We start from the raw sequence: 15,201 nt of genomic DNA on the forward strand, positions 1-15,201 counted from the left end.
AAAATATGCAAAGGTGAACTATTTACTATAATTTTTTTTTTTTTTTTTTTTTAGAAATTGTATTTCTTTTCTCTTTTCTGATTTTGGAGAAAACCAGGTTATGCTAAATAATGTCCTACAATCTGGCTGTAAAAATATACTTAATTTTCACATTTCCCATAACATGACATACTGTCAAATTTCTTCAACCTCTTTGGGGATGTGTCTAGGTAGTTTCTACATATATAGTAACTTTCTATTCGCTGACATTTTCTCAAATACACTGATAGATGACAAGTAGAGAATATTAGGGCCTCTAAGGGACTCAAACATGTTAAGGTCCATTCTAAAAAAACAGGAAAATATTGCTTTATTTTAGAGTACTTTTACTCATCAAATATTAATTTTGAGTACTTATGAGCAGGCAAATATGCTGGAAGTTGCTAGATATTTTTAAAGAATGTGTAAAACATAGTCTCTATCTGCAAGGGTAATCAATACAAGGGAAAACATGTATCTGAGTAATTATAATAATAAGCAGGAAAAATGTCCTAAGTATTTTATCAGCAAACTGCAATAAAAGTTCAAAAGGACCTTGGCATTATTGTCTTGTACCAGACAACAGACAGAATGAGTGGACCAAAGAGTGCAAGATAGAACAGGTGGGGCAGAGAGTCCAGGAGTCATGTGGGAGAATTTACTTCATAATGATTTCTTCAGAAAAATTAAAATTAAAATTAAAAAATAAAAAAAACCCCTTTAATCTTTTAAATTAGAATAATCTGGCAATTGTGAACAGATCAATCCTGGCTGTTATGTAGGGTTTGGGCATGACAGGGGAGACTAACACAAAAGAAGTTATTAAAATAGTATCTACTTGGACTTTAAGAGCTTAGATGGTCATGGCAATGAATGGAAAGGAAGAGACAAATGAGAGCGCCTTTTGGGAAAGAAAAATATGATTTGTCAGTTCACTTATATGTCAAGAAATAGAGAGGAAATAGAGAAAGCTTTAAGCCTAACTGTCTGAGAATAACCAGAGCCCATTGACAGAAAGATAATGAAGTTAAAGGAAAGTACTAGTGTGGATGGTGCATCAATGAAGAGTCAATATTACATATTTAATTGAATTAAAATCACCTGAAAATGAATTAAACATATGATATTCGTGCATAAATGCACACATATGTTTCAAATATAACCTTTTATAAAAGAACAGAAAAAAATCAGAGTTATAACTAAGCTCAAAGCAGTAAGATTCATTCAGACATTTAGGGACATTATTTAAAAGTTATACATATGGATGTTTAATTCCTATTAATTTGTATGTCAACTGCAGAAGTAAATTGATGTTAATTTTAAAATAAAAATCCAGGGCGCCTGGGTGGCTCAGTTGGTTAAGTGACTGCCTTCGGCTCAGGTCATGATCCTGGAGTCCCAGGATCGAGTCCCGCATCGAGTCCCACATCGGGCTCCCTGCTCGGCAGGGAGTCTGCTTCTCCCTCTGACCCTCCTCCCTCTCATGCTGTCTCTCATTCTCTCTCTCTCAAATAAATAAATAAAATCTTAAAAAAAAAATAAAAAAATAAAAATCCATTTCCATTTGTAATGGTAATTGTTGTGATGATCTAGATCTGTGTCCTCACAAATATCAGCAAATATTTTGAGAATGCATTCTTAATACATGAATATTTAGTTTTACAAATTATATACTTGCATTCTTATAATGTATTTGCTTTATTAAATATGCAAAATGGAAATAATCAAATTAAATGAACACTATTTTAAATATTTTATTCCATTTATTAAAAGCATAGCACCTTTGTTGGTGCGAACCAAAATTATAATGTCTTAAAGTAAAGGAATGTTACTTGAATAGGTCAGATCAGACATCCTTGTTTGAAATCAGTAGTGTGACTTGACTGACAATGCATGCACTAAGGAAGTGGAAGAAATGTTCCTGTGCCATTTTCCTGCTGCTCATTTCTGTTTGAGTTATCAGCATTGTGTTTAGTAGTCAATGTCTTCATAGGAAGAGTTTTCAAATGCTAACTTTATCTGTGAAGGTTAATTTAGTCAAAACAGAGCCAAAATCGGTAAACGCCTTTAAACTGTTTCATAAACTCCAATATGTAGCAAAAGAATGGAAATGAAGAAAACAGTGAGGTGCTACTGTCAGTCCTGTTCACTGTGACATGCCCATTTTTCCCCAAGGACACTGTGCATATGGTCGGGGATACAAGGCTGCCTGAGATTCGACCTAGTGGGGCATCGGGGTTCATCTCTATAAAATAATATCTTAGGTCAGTATCTTTCTTACTTTTAGATGAATATTAATCAATATCCTAATACTTCCCCCCCACACACATCATAATGCATTGTCTTGTATTTTATTTGCGTTGGAGTAGTGCTTGTCGAAACTTCCTATAGGAGTCAATGTCACATTATAGTTAAGAGTTCAGGGTCTGAAGCCAATATGCATAGGTTCAAAAATGAACTCCACCACTTAGCCTCTATGCCTTCTGTTTCTTACCTCCCAGATATGGACTCTGAGAAACAAACTGAGGGTTCTAGAGGGGAGGGGGGTGGGGGGATGAGTTAGCCCAGTGATGGGTATTAAGGAGGACACGTACTGAATTGAGCACTGGGTGTTATACGCAGACAATGAATCAGGGAACACTACATCAAAAACTAATGATGTAATGTGTAGTGACTAACATAACATAATAAAATAAAATTTAAAAAAAAGATATAATGCTCCTGAATGTGAACAAAGTGTAGTATATAATTAGCCTTCAGTAACTATAAACTGTTGTTGCTGTTGTTAGGTGGCAACAAAGAATCATCTGAGTTGATGCAGGTTACAGAATGTATTATTATATTAGCTCCACAAAGCAAATGTACATATATGCTTGAGTTATTTGGCTTTACCTCAAACCTCCTTGCTTTTTGTCAGTCTTCAATATGATATTTTTGAAGGTGTGGGGACCCCTGTGTCAGTTCCTTTTGTGATATATTAGCAGACTCCTCCCTCTCTTCTAGAACATTGATTTTCAATATGTGCTAGAATATATTAAAAATATTTACTAAATAGAAGAGACTAAAAATAATCTGATGAAGTTATTATTTAAAAACAAAACAACTGTGGCCCAATCTCTTTTTCTTGGAAAGAAACTCTTGGTAAGGGGCGCCTGGGTGTCTCAGTCGTTAAGCGTCTGCCTTTGGCTCAGGTCATGATCCCAGGGTCCTGGGATTGAGCCCCACATCGGGCTCCTGGCTCAGCGGAAAGCCTGCTTCTCCCTCTCCCACTCCCCCCTGCTTGTGTTCCCTCTCTCGCCGTGTCTCTCTCTGTCAAATAAATAAATAAAATCTTAAAAAAAAAGAAACTCTTGGTAAGTGATTCAGTATAATTTACATTTCAAATGTAATGTGAATTATGTTGCCTCATTTCATGTAATTATTTATTTTGAATAGCTTGTACTTGGCTAGCAATGATTTTCTTGTTTTTCACATGAAAAAATAGGGTCCTTGGTTTTTTGAGGCAATACTGATAATTCAGGCACTTCCTTCAATTCATCCGTCAAATCTCCCCTACTCCAAAAGCCAACCCCCACCACACTGTTTAATAATGCAGCCTCCTCCAACTTCCACTGAGTATCCCTTAACTTGCTCTACATTTTCTTCATTTTCCATAAGATTTAACACCTTCAAAGTATCATATAATTTATTTATTTATTTTATATGTTAACTATCTTCCCCCCTCCTGCCCACACACATGCTCAAATGAGGATAGAGAATCTTTCCTGCTTTGTACTCTAATGTATCCCATGAGGCTAAAACAGTACCTGGAACATAGAATGCTCAATAAATAGGCACAGAATGAATGATGGTAGTATTTGGAACGGATGGAAATCAATTACAGGGAGCTAGGTGTTCAAATTTCATAGCCCCAGGGTGAAGACATTTCCAGTGCAACTGCAATTACCGTCAGTTGACTGAGATGAATAGGGAATCATGTTCAAATATACACTATGTTTCCCTTAGTTACTGAGCCATTTTATATAGCTGGATATTTGAGCCTGTTGTGTTAGATAATCAGATGATACCACAATAAAATTACAACTTGAAGAACACTTTGATCTTGTAAAAAATAAACCCCTAGAGTTAAAAAAAATTAATGACTTTCATTTTTCCTATTAATTAATCAGCAAGGTGGAACTAACCAGATACTAATGACTAACTAACCAGAAAATGCCAAGCTAAATGGAGAAAATTATAAAAATCTCTATAGATTTCTTGAGCAGCAGCAGAAAAACCTCTGAATAAATTATCTGCTTTTCTTGGAATAGGTCACTTCAAGAAATCTCTGAAAGTCTGTCTGATTTGTAACTATTACAGATCATTGAAGTGGTACCAGAAGTATAAATTTAGAGACAAAAATGTGTGCTGAACTGGCTGTTCTAATTCACACAGTTCTTCTTCTAGAATCTCAAAGAAGCATTTAAGTTATTGTTTCTAATTTTTTTCTAATTTCATCTAAACTGGGCAGGAAGTTAAGCAGTTATGAATTGTCTGTTTAACAGTATAATCAGATGAAGTCAAAGCTATCTCATTACTGTTAAAGGAATTGTGAACATGGAATTGGTACATAAAACATTTACAATGATATGTTGACATGTATTTTAATTTAAATTAAGAAGAGATTAGATTCACAAAAATCTATACTGATTAATTTCCACTAAACAGATACTTCTGCTATTTTCATCCAGCAGTAATGAAAGGTGAAAGTATTTAGACATCTCTTTTAGGTAGTGCTGAAATTCTGACATTGAAGTACAACGTTAATTTGAATAAGCATCTACATTAGACACATGAGTGCAGTCATTTTGTATTTCCCAATGCATTTCTTCTAGGCCACCAATATGATCAGAGACTAAATGATGTTAAGTGATCCTAACATTTTTGTGTGAATTTTATTTGAATTCTCCAAACTTGTCTTCCCATTAATTTTAATTGGAATGCCTTTGGTTTTATTTCTTTCCTATATTGTGTTTGATTTTTACAAATATCGTTTAAAATTTCTCTATGATAACAATCTTTTATAATCTCTTATTACCATGCAAAAAAACTTCTACTGGTTTCGTGATGCATTAAAATGATAATGCAGTAAAGATGTAAAGTAGAAACTTGGGTTGTCTATTGACAGAGTGAGTTTTCTAGACTTTGTTTTTGCTACCCTTAAAATGGGAATAAAAAACCTACTGCAAAAAATCAATGACATATACATGAGATAAATCATAAAAGTCTGCCTTGTGCATATAATTTTTTATGTATAAAGAGTAGAAAACTGGAATGATCATATGATTGCTTAAATTCCCATGGGAATTTCATTTTATGTGGAGATTGGGATTCAGATTTTGGATTCCTCTTTTTTCTATTATGCCATACTGCTATTATTCACGTCTAACTCCAAATTGTCCTGTCAGAGAACACATTTTTACGATGAGAACGTATTTACATAATAGTAACTATAAGAAGCATTCTGAGGGCTGAATCTTCCTCTCTCATCTCTGCTTCCGAAGTCCTGCCTCAGTGTTCTGGAGGTACTCGCTTTCTGCAGCAAGTCTGCCTGCCTACCCCAACCCTGGCACCTGGTACCTGTCAGAAAGGTGATCAGCCTAGAATTGGATAAATATCCATCATTTTTTTTTAAAGATTTTATTTATTTATTTGAGACAGAGAGAATGAGAGAGACAGAGAGCACACGAGAGGGGGGAGGGTCAGAGGGAGAAGCAGACTCCCTGCCGAGCAGGGAGCCCGATGCGGGACTCGATGCGGGACTCGATCCTGGGACTCCAGGATCATGACCTGAGCCGAAGGCAGTCGCTTAACCAACTGAGCCACCCAGGCGCCCCAATATCCATCATTTTTATTAGGACAAACTCCTTAGGTTATTCAAACAAGGCCAGTATTAAAAATCCAATTTTCATTCAGTATGCCTCCCTCCACTAGTTAAATCAAGAACTCAAATTACTTGCCAATGTGCATCTCTTCATTTGGGCTAGATTAGAAAATGACCCCGGAGAATTCCTTCCATGTCTTCATAGGTGGCCTCACAGACCAAAATGGAAAAAAAAAAAAAAAAGTCATGTTTAGAATAAATAACTACTTGTTTTTACTTCAGCGCATTCCTAAAAATCAATGATGCTTCAAGGTGTTCTGCTGAACAGATGCTTCAGGTATCCATGAAGCAGCTACCTAATCTGGCTATGCTTTCCTTAGTTGGTTAAATATAGGGACCCTGGAGGGAGTCTTGTATAATACCTTTTTCATTTCTTCACTTTGCCCCTATTATCCAGGCTGATGATATAACTTGTTGGTTAGCAAATATGCTTCATTTTCCAACTTGACATTTTGTTTATGTAGGATACTTTTCACTTCCTTAGCTCTATCTATTAAAAAATTTTTCTCCCTCCAAATCCACTTGTAAATGCAAACCCTTCATGATGACTTTCCTGATTCCTCATTAGGAGATAATTTCTTTTTCCATACTACTTTCTTTCTATTTTTTTCCTTTCCTTATCTAGCATATTTAGCATCAATATATATGAAGGAGATAAAATGAGAAACAAAAATGGAGATGCACACTCCAAGTTCCTAAAGGAAAAACATATCCGTCAAATAGGTGATAATATTATAAAAAATTCATAAAATCAGCTCTTAAAAGTATGAAACATGTTACTGTTCTGATTGTTCAGTGACAGATTTTTTTTTTTTAGTAAGGTAGAAAATAATGTCTACCCCCATGTACAAGTAACCTGAATGTGTAAGCATAACATTACATCTGAGGAAAGTTGTGTCTATGAATTTAATCTTGTACGGTAGTTTTTGTGGGCCTGCATGATCTTAACTTCCTGCATGATATCGACTCAGAGAGAAGAAACTGAATCTTATTTGCCTTTATATTTCTTATATAAACAAATACAGTACCTTATCCATAATCCAGACCCAGCAGGTATTCGATTGAATTATTTGATTCAAATACTCCATTAGCTTTCTTAATATTCCTAGAGAGAAATAGGACTCATTATGAAAGAATTATGTAAGTGATGTTCTTTTTCACCCACTTCAACCATCAAAATTCTGATTTCAACAGAGGAGTAGTAATATCTCCCTGGTGCTAGGGGTTTTAAACTTGTATCTTTTTGAAGAGGATTAAAGGATTTGTTGGAAATGGCACTCTATTGGAAATTATATGTGGTCTATGATACATAGGCATCTACAATATGTTGTGATAGTCATCTCTGGTTTTCCTCTGCTGATGATAACTTAAGTAGTGTGGCTAATGGAATCATTCTGCTTTGGACTGGATTTCTGTACTTAGAGGACCTGGGGATTAGTCATTTCCACCAGCAACTTTTATCCCTTGCCTGCTTTCCTATCATGTCTTCTAGTCTCAGAATTCTTCCAGCTGTCTACAAAACTTAGTGTTTGCTTTGCTGAATGCAAGAATGGCTGCTTCACACTGGAACTTTCTTTGTTTCTAAAGTGAACATCCTGCGTCTACAGCCTCTTCTAGAGATCAACTTTTTCTTGCATGCTGTGGTTATGAGAGAGGCTTTTTAAAAATTCTTTTAATGGAAAGAATCACTTCCAGCTTAGAATCTAAGTTGAAAATGGATTCCCCAAAGTGCAGAGACCTAGAGGTCATGGCTCCTGTTGGGCAACTCCATTAACTATTCCCTGGATAGCAGATATTCTGGAGGAGCACATACCTCAGCCTCTTGATGAAGGCCTTAGGGAAACATTGTTTCTAAAAGAAAGCAGGTTCTGGGCATGAATTAAAAGCAGCCTCATAACATAAGTGCTAGAATTCAGGCTTTTAAGCCTCATTGCTTTCAGATATATCATCAAAGTGACATTGCTGATAGAGGAAATTTTGTGGTCTGACTATAGTTTTGCAATCAGAGCTTTTTTTTTTTTTTTTTTAGCTTACCCCTAGATTTCATCAACAGTATTTTGTGGTCTTCACTCTATTTGCCTAGGAAACTGCGTCATGTCATATACTTTCCCCTTTGGTTGAGGGATTCTGGCTGGCAAAGGAAGATCTCTTTTAGGCCTTGGATTTAAATTTGGCTTTCCCTTCTTAGAGGAGTCACCTCAACCACCATGCCTCATAACAAGGCATGATTTGCTATACTTTCCCTAATGAGATAAAACTGGATTAAGCTGAGAATGTATCTTGCTCATCTCCTATTATAATCACAAAAGATTGAGAGGATAGGTTTCATGAAGGCAGAGTCAGTGTATATTTTGTTTACTGTTATATCACCAAATGCCAAGCACAGTTCTTGGTTTGTACCATGTACTCAGTGCATGTGCACAAATGAATGGATAGATCAACACATCAGTATCTTTGATTTATGTGTTTTATCAAGATATTTAATCACCTGCTCATTTTTGCAAATATACGTATAGGTTTTACTTCCGCAGCAATTAATAGGTAATAAAAAACTAACCTCTATTGAGTAATTATTAAGCACTGTTTTAAGCACTATATACATATTAACTCATTCACTTTACTATTACTATGTTAGTACTTCATTTTACTGATGAAGAAACTGAGGCTTACAGAAGTTAAGTATATTGCCTAGGGTAAAACAGCTGGTATGGGGCAAAGTTTGGCTTTAATCATAGGTGATCTTGCATCAGAGCCCTTTCAGGATCTCTGGATTTGAATCTTGGTTTGCTAACTACTAGCCATGTGTCAATTTGGATTTTCACTTACCTCTCAATTCTATCATCTGTAAAATGGGACTAATATTTGCATCTACTGAATGGTTTCTTATGAGGAATAATTGAGATGCTACACAGAGAAGGTGTTTGAATTATTTTCTGGTATACAGAAAGTGCTCAATAAAAATAAGTTATTAATATTATCATGATAAATTTAAAAACATATTATAATTGTTACCTGGATGTGCATTCATTTAAAGAAACCTAACTGGATACCCTATTTTGCCAAATGGAGATTTGAAGCATTACAAATGCATGCAAAAGGACAGAGTTATCGTAAGTATAGCATGTTCCCGAAATAGCGAAATATTCTGAGAGTTCTTTCTTTCAATTTCTAGCTAAAAAGTTGGAAGTTATTTTTTAGACAGTGGGCAATCAGAGATTTTCCAGGAAGATTATTTTGAAATATGGGCTGCAGTAGAGAAAGAATCATTATAATAAGGACTGTTAGGAAGTATATACTATTTGGAAGGTCCTTGGTGGAGGTGTTCAATGAAAAGACCTATACTTATCAATCCTCAGTTCACCAATCTTAGTTTAAGTGGCAACATTACTCTCTAGAATACATTCAAAATCAGTAATTAAGTATATACTTCTGATTTTTTAAATCAGCAGTCATGAACACCTATTATTCTATGTTATGATGCAACAACATAATGTAAAAGAATATGTTCTAAAATATTAAATTTTGTAATTGCTTAAAAACTGTATTTTATTAATCGAATTCACTTCTAAAATACCATAGCAGTTAGATCATCTGACATTAAATGGGAGTTGATTTGACTATTATGCCAAGTCAAAAGGTTGATAAAGTGAAAGTAAAGTTAATTGACATAAATTATAATGTGGGAAAATCAAGTAACGCAATTTTAACATTTTACCTGATTTCCCAGGAATTTAATCTTTCATTTCTCTTTTATATTGTCTCATGAGAATATCTGCTTCTTAGAAGTCTGCTAAGAAATCAAATATCTCCATTAATCAACTCATGATACAAAAGATTTTAAGATGTTTTAAACGCCTTTCCATATATATAGTGACGACTTTGTTGAAACATAGTTCAAGGTAGATTGACTTGACAATCCTTTTAAGAATAAAGCAAAGTAAAACAAAACAAGCCCCAAACTCCCTAAGGTAGAAACTTAGAGATTTGTCTTCATTGTCCATAGTCTTGGTATGACACTAATTTTTACACAAAAATTCCTTTCCTTCTGCAAGAGTTTTTTGCACCCAAGTGTTCAAATCCTGTCTTTCAAGATCTACATCTTTCCTGAAGCCTTCAGCAGTCTTACACCTATAATAATCTTTGATTCTTCTGCTTAGAGTGGTCATTTTAATTTTCCCTGCCAATCATTCACTTTCCTTGTACTGGTAACTGCACCTTAATTTTCCTCCATTGCATGAGGTGTTACTGGGACTCTTAATGCTGGTCCTGCCTTATCCAAGGGATGGGCATGCATTCAACCAGACTCTTTATTCCAGGAATGATTATTCAGTGGAGCAACCCATAGACAGAATAGTTAAAGCAGATTGACCCATCAAAATGATGCTCTAGAGAGTATGGTCTAGACTATCAGAGGTGTCTTTCTCTCCGTTCTGAAACCTGTCTTTTTAATTTCCCCTCCAGCTTTTCAATACAAATATATGAACTATCGTATACTTTCCAAAGAATCGATTTGGCTTAAGATAACCAGAGTCTTGGGGTGCCTAGGTGGCTCAGTTGGTTGAGCATCTGACTTGGTTTTGGCTCAGGTCATGATGTCAGGGGTTGTATGATCGATCCCCATGTCCCTCTGGGCTCTGGGCTGAGCAGGGACTTGGCTTGAAGATTCTCTCCCTCTGCCCCTCCCCCCCTAAAATAAATAAATAAATCTTAAAAAAATGGATAACCAGAGTCTAATCCTGTTTGATTGACAAAGAACAATAGTTGTGTATATTAGGTAATTTTATAGAAGTCCTATATTTAGACTTTAGTTACATATTTATAAGTGCTTTCACAAATTTTTTTTCTTGATGTATTAATCTTGTGTGTATAGTAAATTACAAATTCCTTCAGGGTTGAAACAAGTAGGATACTTTATTTTCAAGGCATCCCTCAACTGGGCAGTTGCTTAATAAATAATTGCTTAATAAGTAATTGTTAAAATGATTGCCAGTTTCAATAACAATTTAGAGTTTTCAATTTACTTCATAAAATGAACTTATTTCCATATCCACTGTGTACACTTTCCAGGGCAGGTGTTATCATCGTGCCTGAAGGCAGCATTACAAACTGGAAAGAGCATGAGCAGCCCGAGGTTTGAACCCTGCTCTACCACTTAGGAGCTCTGTCAACTGGGGCATGTTATGCAATGTTTATATAGTCTGACTCCTCTTTTATTAAAGAAGAAATGGATAACTTCTACCTTAAAGTTGTGAGGCTCCGATGTGATGATATAAAAGAAGTATTATAAAATTAGTACTAAGATTTAATAAATGTTAATTATTTATAATCATCTTATAAATAAAGACAATGAGGCCCAAAATGTTTAAATGGATTTTGCCTCTTCAGGTAGTCAGGAAGTAAGTGGCTGGGTGGGGAGAAGTCTTGGGTCTCTGTATCACTATTGCAAGGCTCTACTCTGTCCTTACTTATTTATTTTTAAAGATTTTATTTATTTGTGAGAGAGAGAATGAGAGACAGAGAGCATGAGAGGGAGGAGGGTCAGAGGGAGAAGCAGGCTCCCTGCTGAGCAGGGAGCCCGACGTGGGACTCGATCGTGGGACTCGATCCTGGGACTCCAGGATCATGACCCGAGCCGAAGGCAGTCGCTTAACTGACTGAGCCACCCAGGCGCCCCTGTCCTTACTTATTGATATGTGGCCACCTTTACTTCTAGAAGTTAAATACATGTCCTGCCCTTTGCCTATCTCTATGGATTTAATCTCCTAAGCTTTTATTTATTTTAATTAAGGAGCTAAAATAAAATAATAACAAAAATATAAACACTTGAAAAATCAATGATTTATACGAATACAATGCCATAGCCCACTAAAACAAACAAACAAAAACCCAGAGGTTTTTTTTTTTTTTTTTTTTAATCCTGATCACCCTTCAACATTAATACATACTTTGGCTTCAAAATTTGTATTACTGGTTACAAAATAGTAGATATATAAGACTCTTCAGTGGAGATCTAGAAAAGGTATAGTCTTCCAAACGGTACAATTCAGTTTTCATCCCTTTGCAAAGTGAGGAAAGTCTGCAGACTGCTTTTGCACATGGCACTTGTTGACACTTAATTCCCCAACCCCTAAGCTGTGAGTGCACCGTGTGCGACTAATGCAATAGGCATTCCGGACGGCGGCGGACAAAACGCGTATCTATTTGCCACTTTGCAGGTAAAGCTGCCCTCGAGCACGGAATTGGTATAAATGTATCTTCATCTTGCTGCTTGTCACACTAACCACCCCTTCTCGGTCAACCCTAAATTACAGGACTATTTGAACATACGATGGAAAGTTATTCTACTATAACAGATGTATTAGTTCGGTGAGTTGTACATGACCTGTATGGTTTTTCCTCGGCACTTAATATTTTACCCTTTTCAGGGATAATTGGGCAAAAGGTTCAGTGGATTCTCTCTAAATTGGTGATGGGAGAAAAAGTGGGAAATAGTTTAACCTCTTTCACAGGCAAATTAAGCTGCAATCAATTTAATTTTCAGGTGATCAAATTGGAATATAGCTGAATTTACAAGGTTGACTATTTTTCAATCTTACCATAAAGGGGGAATTTTTCCTCTAATTTTAACAAGAACTTAATTTTTTTAGTTGCTTATATTTAATTATTAAAATCAAATAGTTCAAAGTTTTGAATTTTTGTCATTAACTCTATGAACAGTCACTGAATACCTATTATGTGTTTGATGCTATATAATCTAAAAGGAAGAATAATTCATTTGTTATCCCATCTATTCATGATTTGTGTTGACTTGTGTACTTTGTGTATTTTGTCCTAGGCACTAGGGATGTAATAGAGAACAATACAAATAAGTTCTAGGAATGCAATTGAGAATAATATAAACAAATGATCATCTTTCACGATTACATTTTGATGGAGGAGACTATCTACAAACCAAATGAATAAGTTACATAATGTCATAGAGGTTAATAAGATAATGTGTTTGAGCCTTTTGGGAGAGGTTTTCACTTTAAATTGTGTGGTCACAGCAGTTGTCACTAAGGTAATGAGATTTGGGCAAATCTTTGAAAGAGGGAAGGTAGTGACCCATGGGTATATTTGGCAGAAGAAACGAGCAGTGCTTATATCCTTGTAGAACAAAATGGCAAAGGTGGTTAGGAACCAGCTAGGAGGCCAGTATAACTGGGGTAGAGGGAGAAAGAGGTAGAGTAGTGGGAGATAAGCCCTTGTCCCTATTAAATTCATAGTCCAGTGGGAAAAAAGACAAGAGTATTGATATTTCAAGTACAGTACAGGATTTGCTATATTCAGAGTAATCTTAGGTGTGAATGGGGCTTCTGTAAGAGACTAGGATCTTTCTAAAGAAGGTGACCAAGAAATTAGTGCGATCTGAAGGTTGAGATGAGAGGATGAGGAAATCTGGAAAGGAGAGGAAGAAGAGAATTTGAAAGTCTTGGAGAGAGAGGACACAAAAATATATTCGTGAAACCACAAGAAATTCTATATGACTAAGGAATAGTTGATTAGGAGATGATGATGTCTTATGTTAAAACTGAAGGATTTGTAGTTTATTCTAAAAGCTAGAGAGTGCTATCGAAGTTCTTAATCAGGGGAATAATGAACATTCAGATAACATTTATTGCAGATAGACTGAAGTTAAGCCAGTCCATCCATAAGCAGTTAGAAGCCTATGGCTATAATCTAGGATAAACCTGAACTGGGAAAGAAGAAATAAATAGGAGAGTCATCAAGTTAGTATAATATACAGGTACTAGATACAGATTAGATGGGGCGCCTGGGTGGCTCAGTTGGTTAAGCGACTGCCTTCGGCTCAGGTCATGATCCTGGAGTCCCGGGATCGAGTCCCGCATCGGGCTCCCTGCTCGGCGGGGAGCCTGCTTCTCCCTCTGACCCTCCCCCCCTCTCATGTGCTCTCTCTCTCTCTCATTCTCTCTGTCTCAAATAAATAAATAAAATCTTTAAAAAAAATAGATACAGATTAGATAGATGGTTGGGGGAGTCAGAAGGAGATTGCAAATTTAACTCCCAAGTTTCTGCTTTGAACATGTGAAGGAGTAGGAATGACATTCATAGGCAGTGGAAGAAGTTTGTGGGAATGGATGATGGCATTATTTTGAGACATGATGAATTTGAGGTCCTTGAGGGACATTCAAGTTGAGATACCCAAAAATGGTATATATAAGAGCTACATAAGCAGAAAGTCTGAAGTTGTCACTTATCTGGTGAAGTTGTCACTTATCTGGTGAAGTTGAAACCATAAGTTTGAATAAGGTTTACAGGCAGAATATATGGAATTGGTAAAGCAAAATTCCAACTAGAGCACCCTGGGAATATTTACAGTTATGGCATGAATGGAGGAAAAGAGGCCGCAAAGGAGACTGGTAACCAGAAACAACAAGAGATGATGATGATGGAGGGGAGGAGTAATCAAGCCTTACAATACTTAGGTTTTTTTGAATATTTACTAATGCACTCTACACTGGTTAAGGTATTTAGCCCCACAGACACTCTGCATGAAATGAACTATTACACTCTCCCATTTTACATCTCAGAAAATAGAAATACTAGTAATTAAACTTGTTGAGTTGGACACTGTTGTTATTATCTTAAATAGACTAAATAATTTAATTTTCACAATCACACTTTGGAAAGTTCTATTATCACTCCATTTTACTTATATGGTAATTGAGGCACAGCAAGTTTAAGTAAACTTGCTCATGGTTACGGAACTAGCAAAGTGTATAGGCTGTCTGGCTCCACATTCCAAATGTTTATTGCTGTTTTTGTGAAATGGTGATGGAAACATGTGCTTTTACTTTCACAATCGATATGACTGGGGAATAACAAGAACAATTTCAGTGGAATGATAGGGGCATGGATGCAGATTATATGGCATTAAGGAGTTAAGTGGGAAGCAAAGAAAGGCAGCAATTTTGTGAAGTGTGGCAGTGAAAAGATGAAAATTGACGAATCAGGAACTAGAGATATATGTGGATTTAAACAATGATTTTGTTTTTGTTTGTTTAAGAGGAAAGTAAGGTGAGTTGAAAATTCCAGCAGAAAAAGGGAATGATGGGGGCACCTGGGTGGCTCAGTCGGTTAACTGTCTGCCTTCGGCTAGGGTCAATGATTCCAGGGTACTGGGATGGAGTCCTGCATTGGGCTCCCTGCTCAGCAGGGAGTCTGCTTCTCCCTCTGCCCTTCACCCCACTCATGCTTTC

At 36.1% G+C, this 15,201-nt stretch overlaps 1 protein-coding gene across 1 annotated transcript in view; it reads right to left on the minus strand.

Annotated features, from left to right (window-relative positions):
* LOC123847554 (bifunctional heparan sulfate N-deacetylase/N-sulfotransferase 4) overlaps positions 1 to 15,201 on the minus strand; it is a 266,149-nt gene that overhangs the window by 176,619 nt on the left and 74,329 nt on the right. The window lies entirely within an intron of this gene.

Source organism: Mirounga angustirostris, unplaced genomic scaffold (assembly GCF_029215605.1).
Source record: "Mirounga angustirostris isolate CCGP_5_RB_7025 unplaced genomic scaffold, mMirAng1.0.hap1 SCAF_2, whole genome shotgun sequence".
Taxonomy (NCBI): Eukaryota; Metazoa; Chordata; class Mammalia; order Carnivora; family Phocidae; genus Mirounga; species Mirounga angustirostris.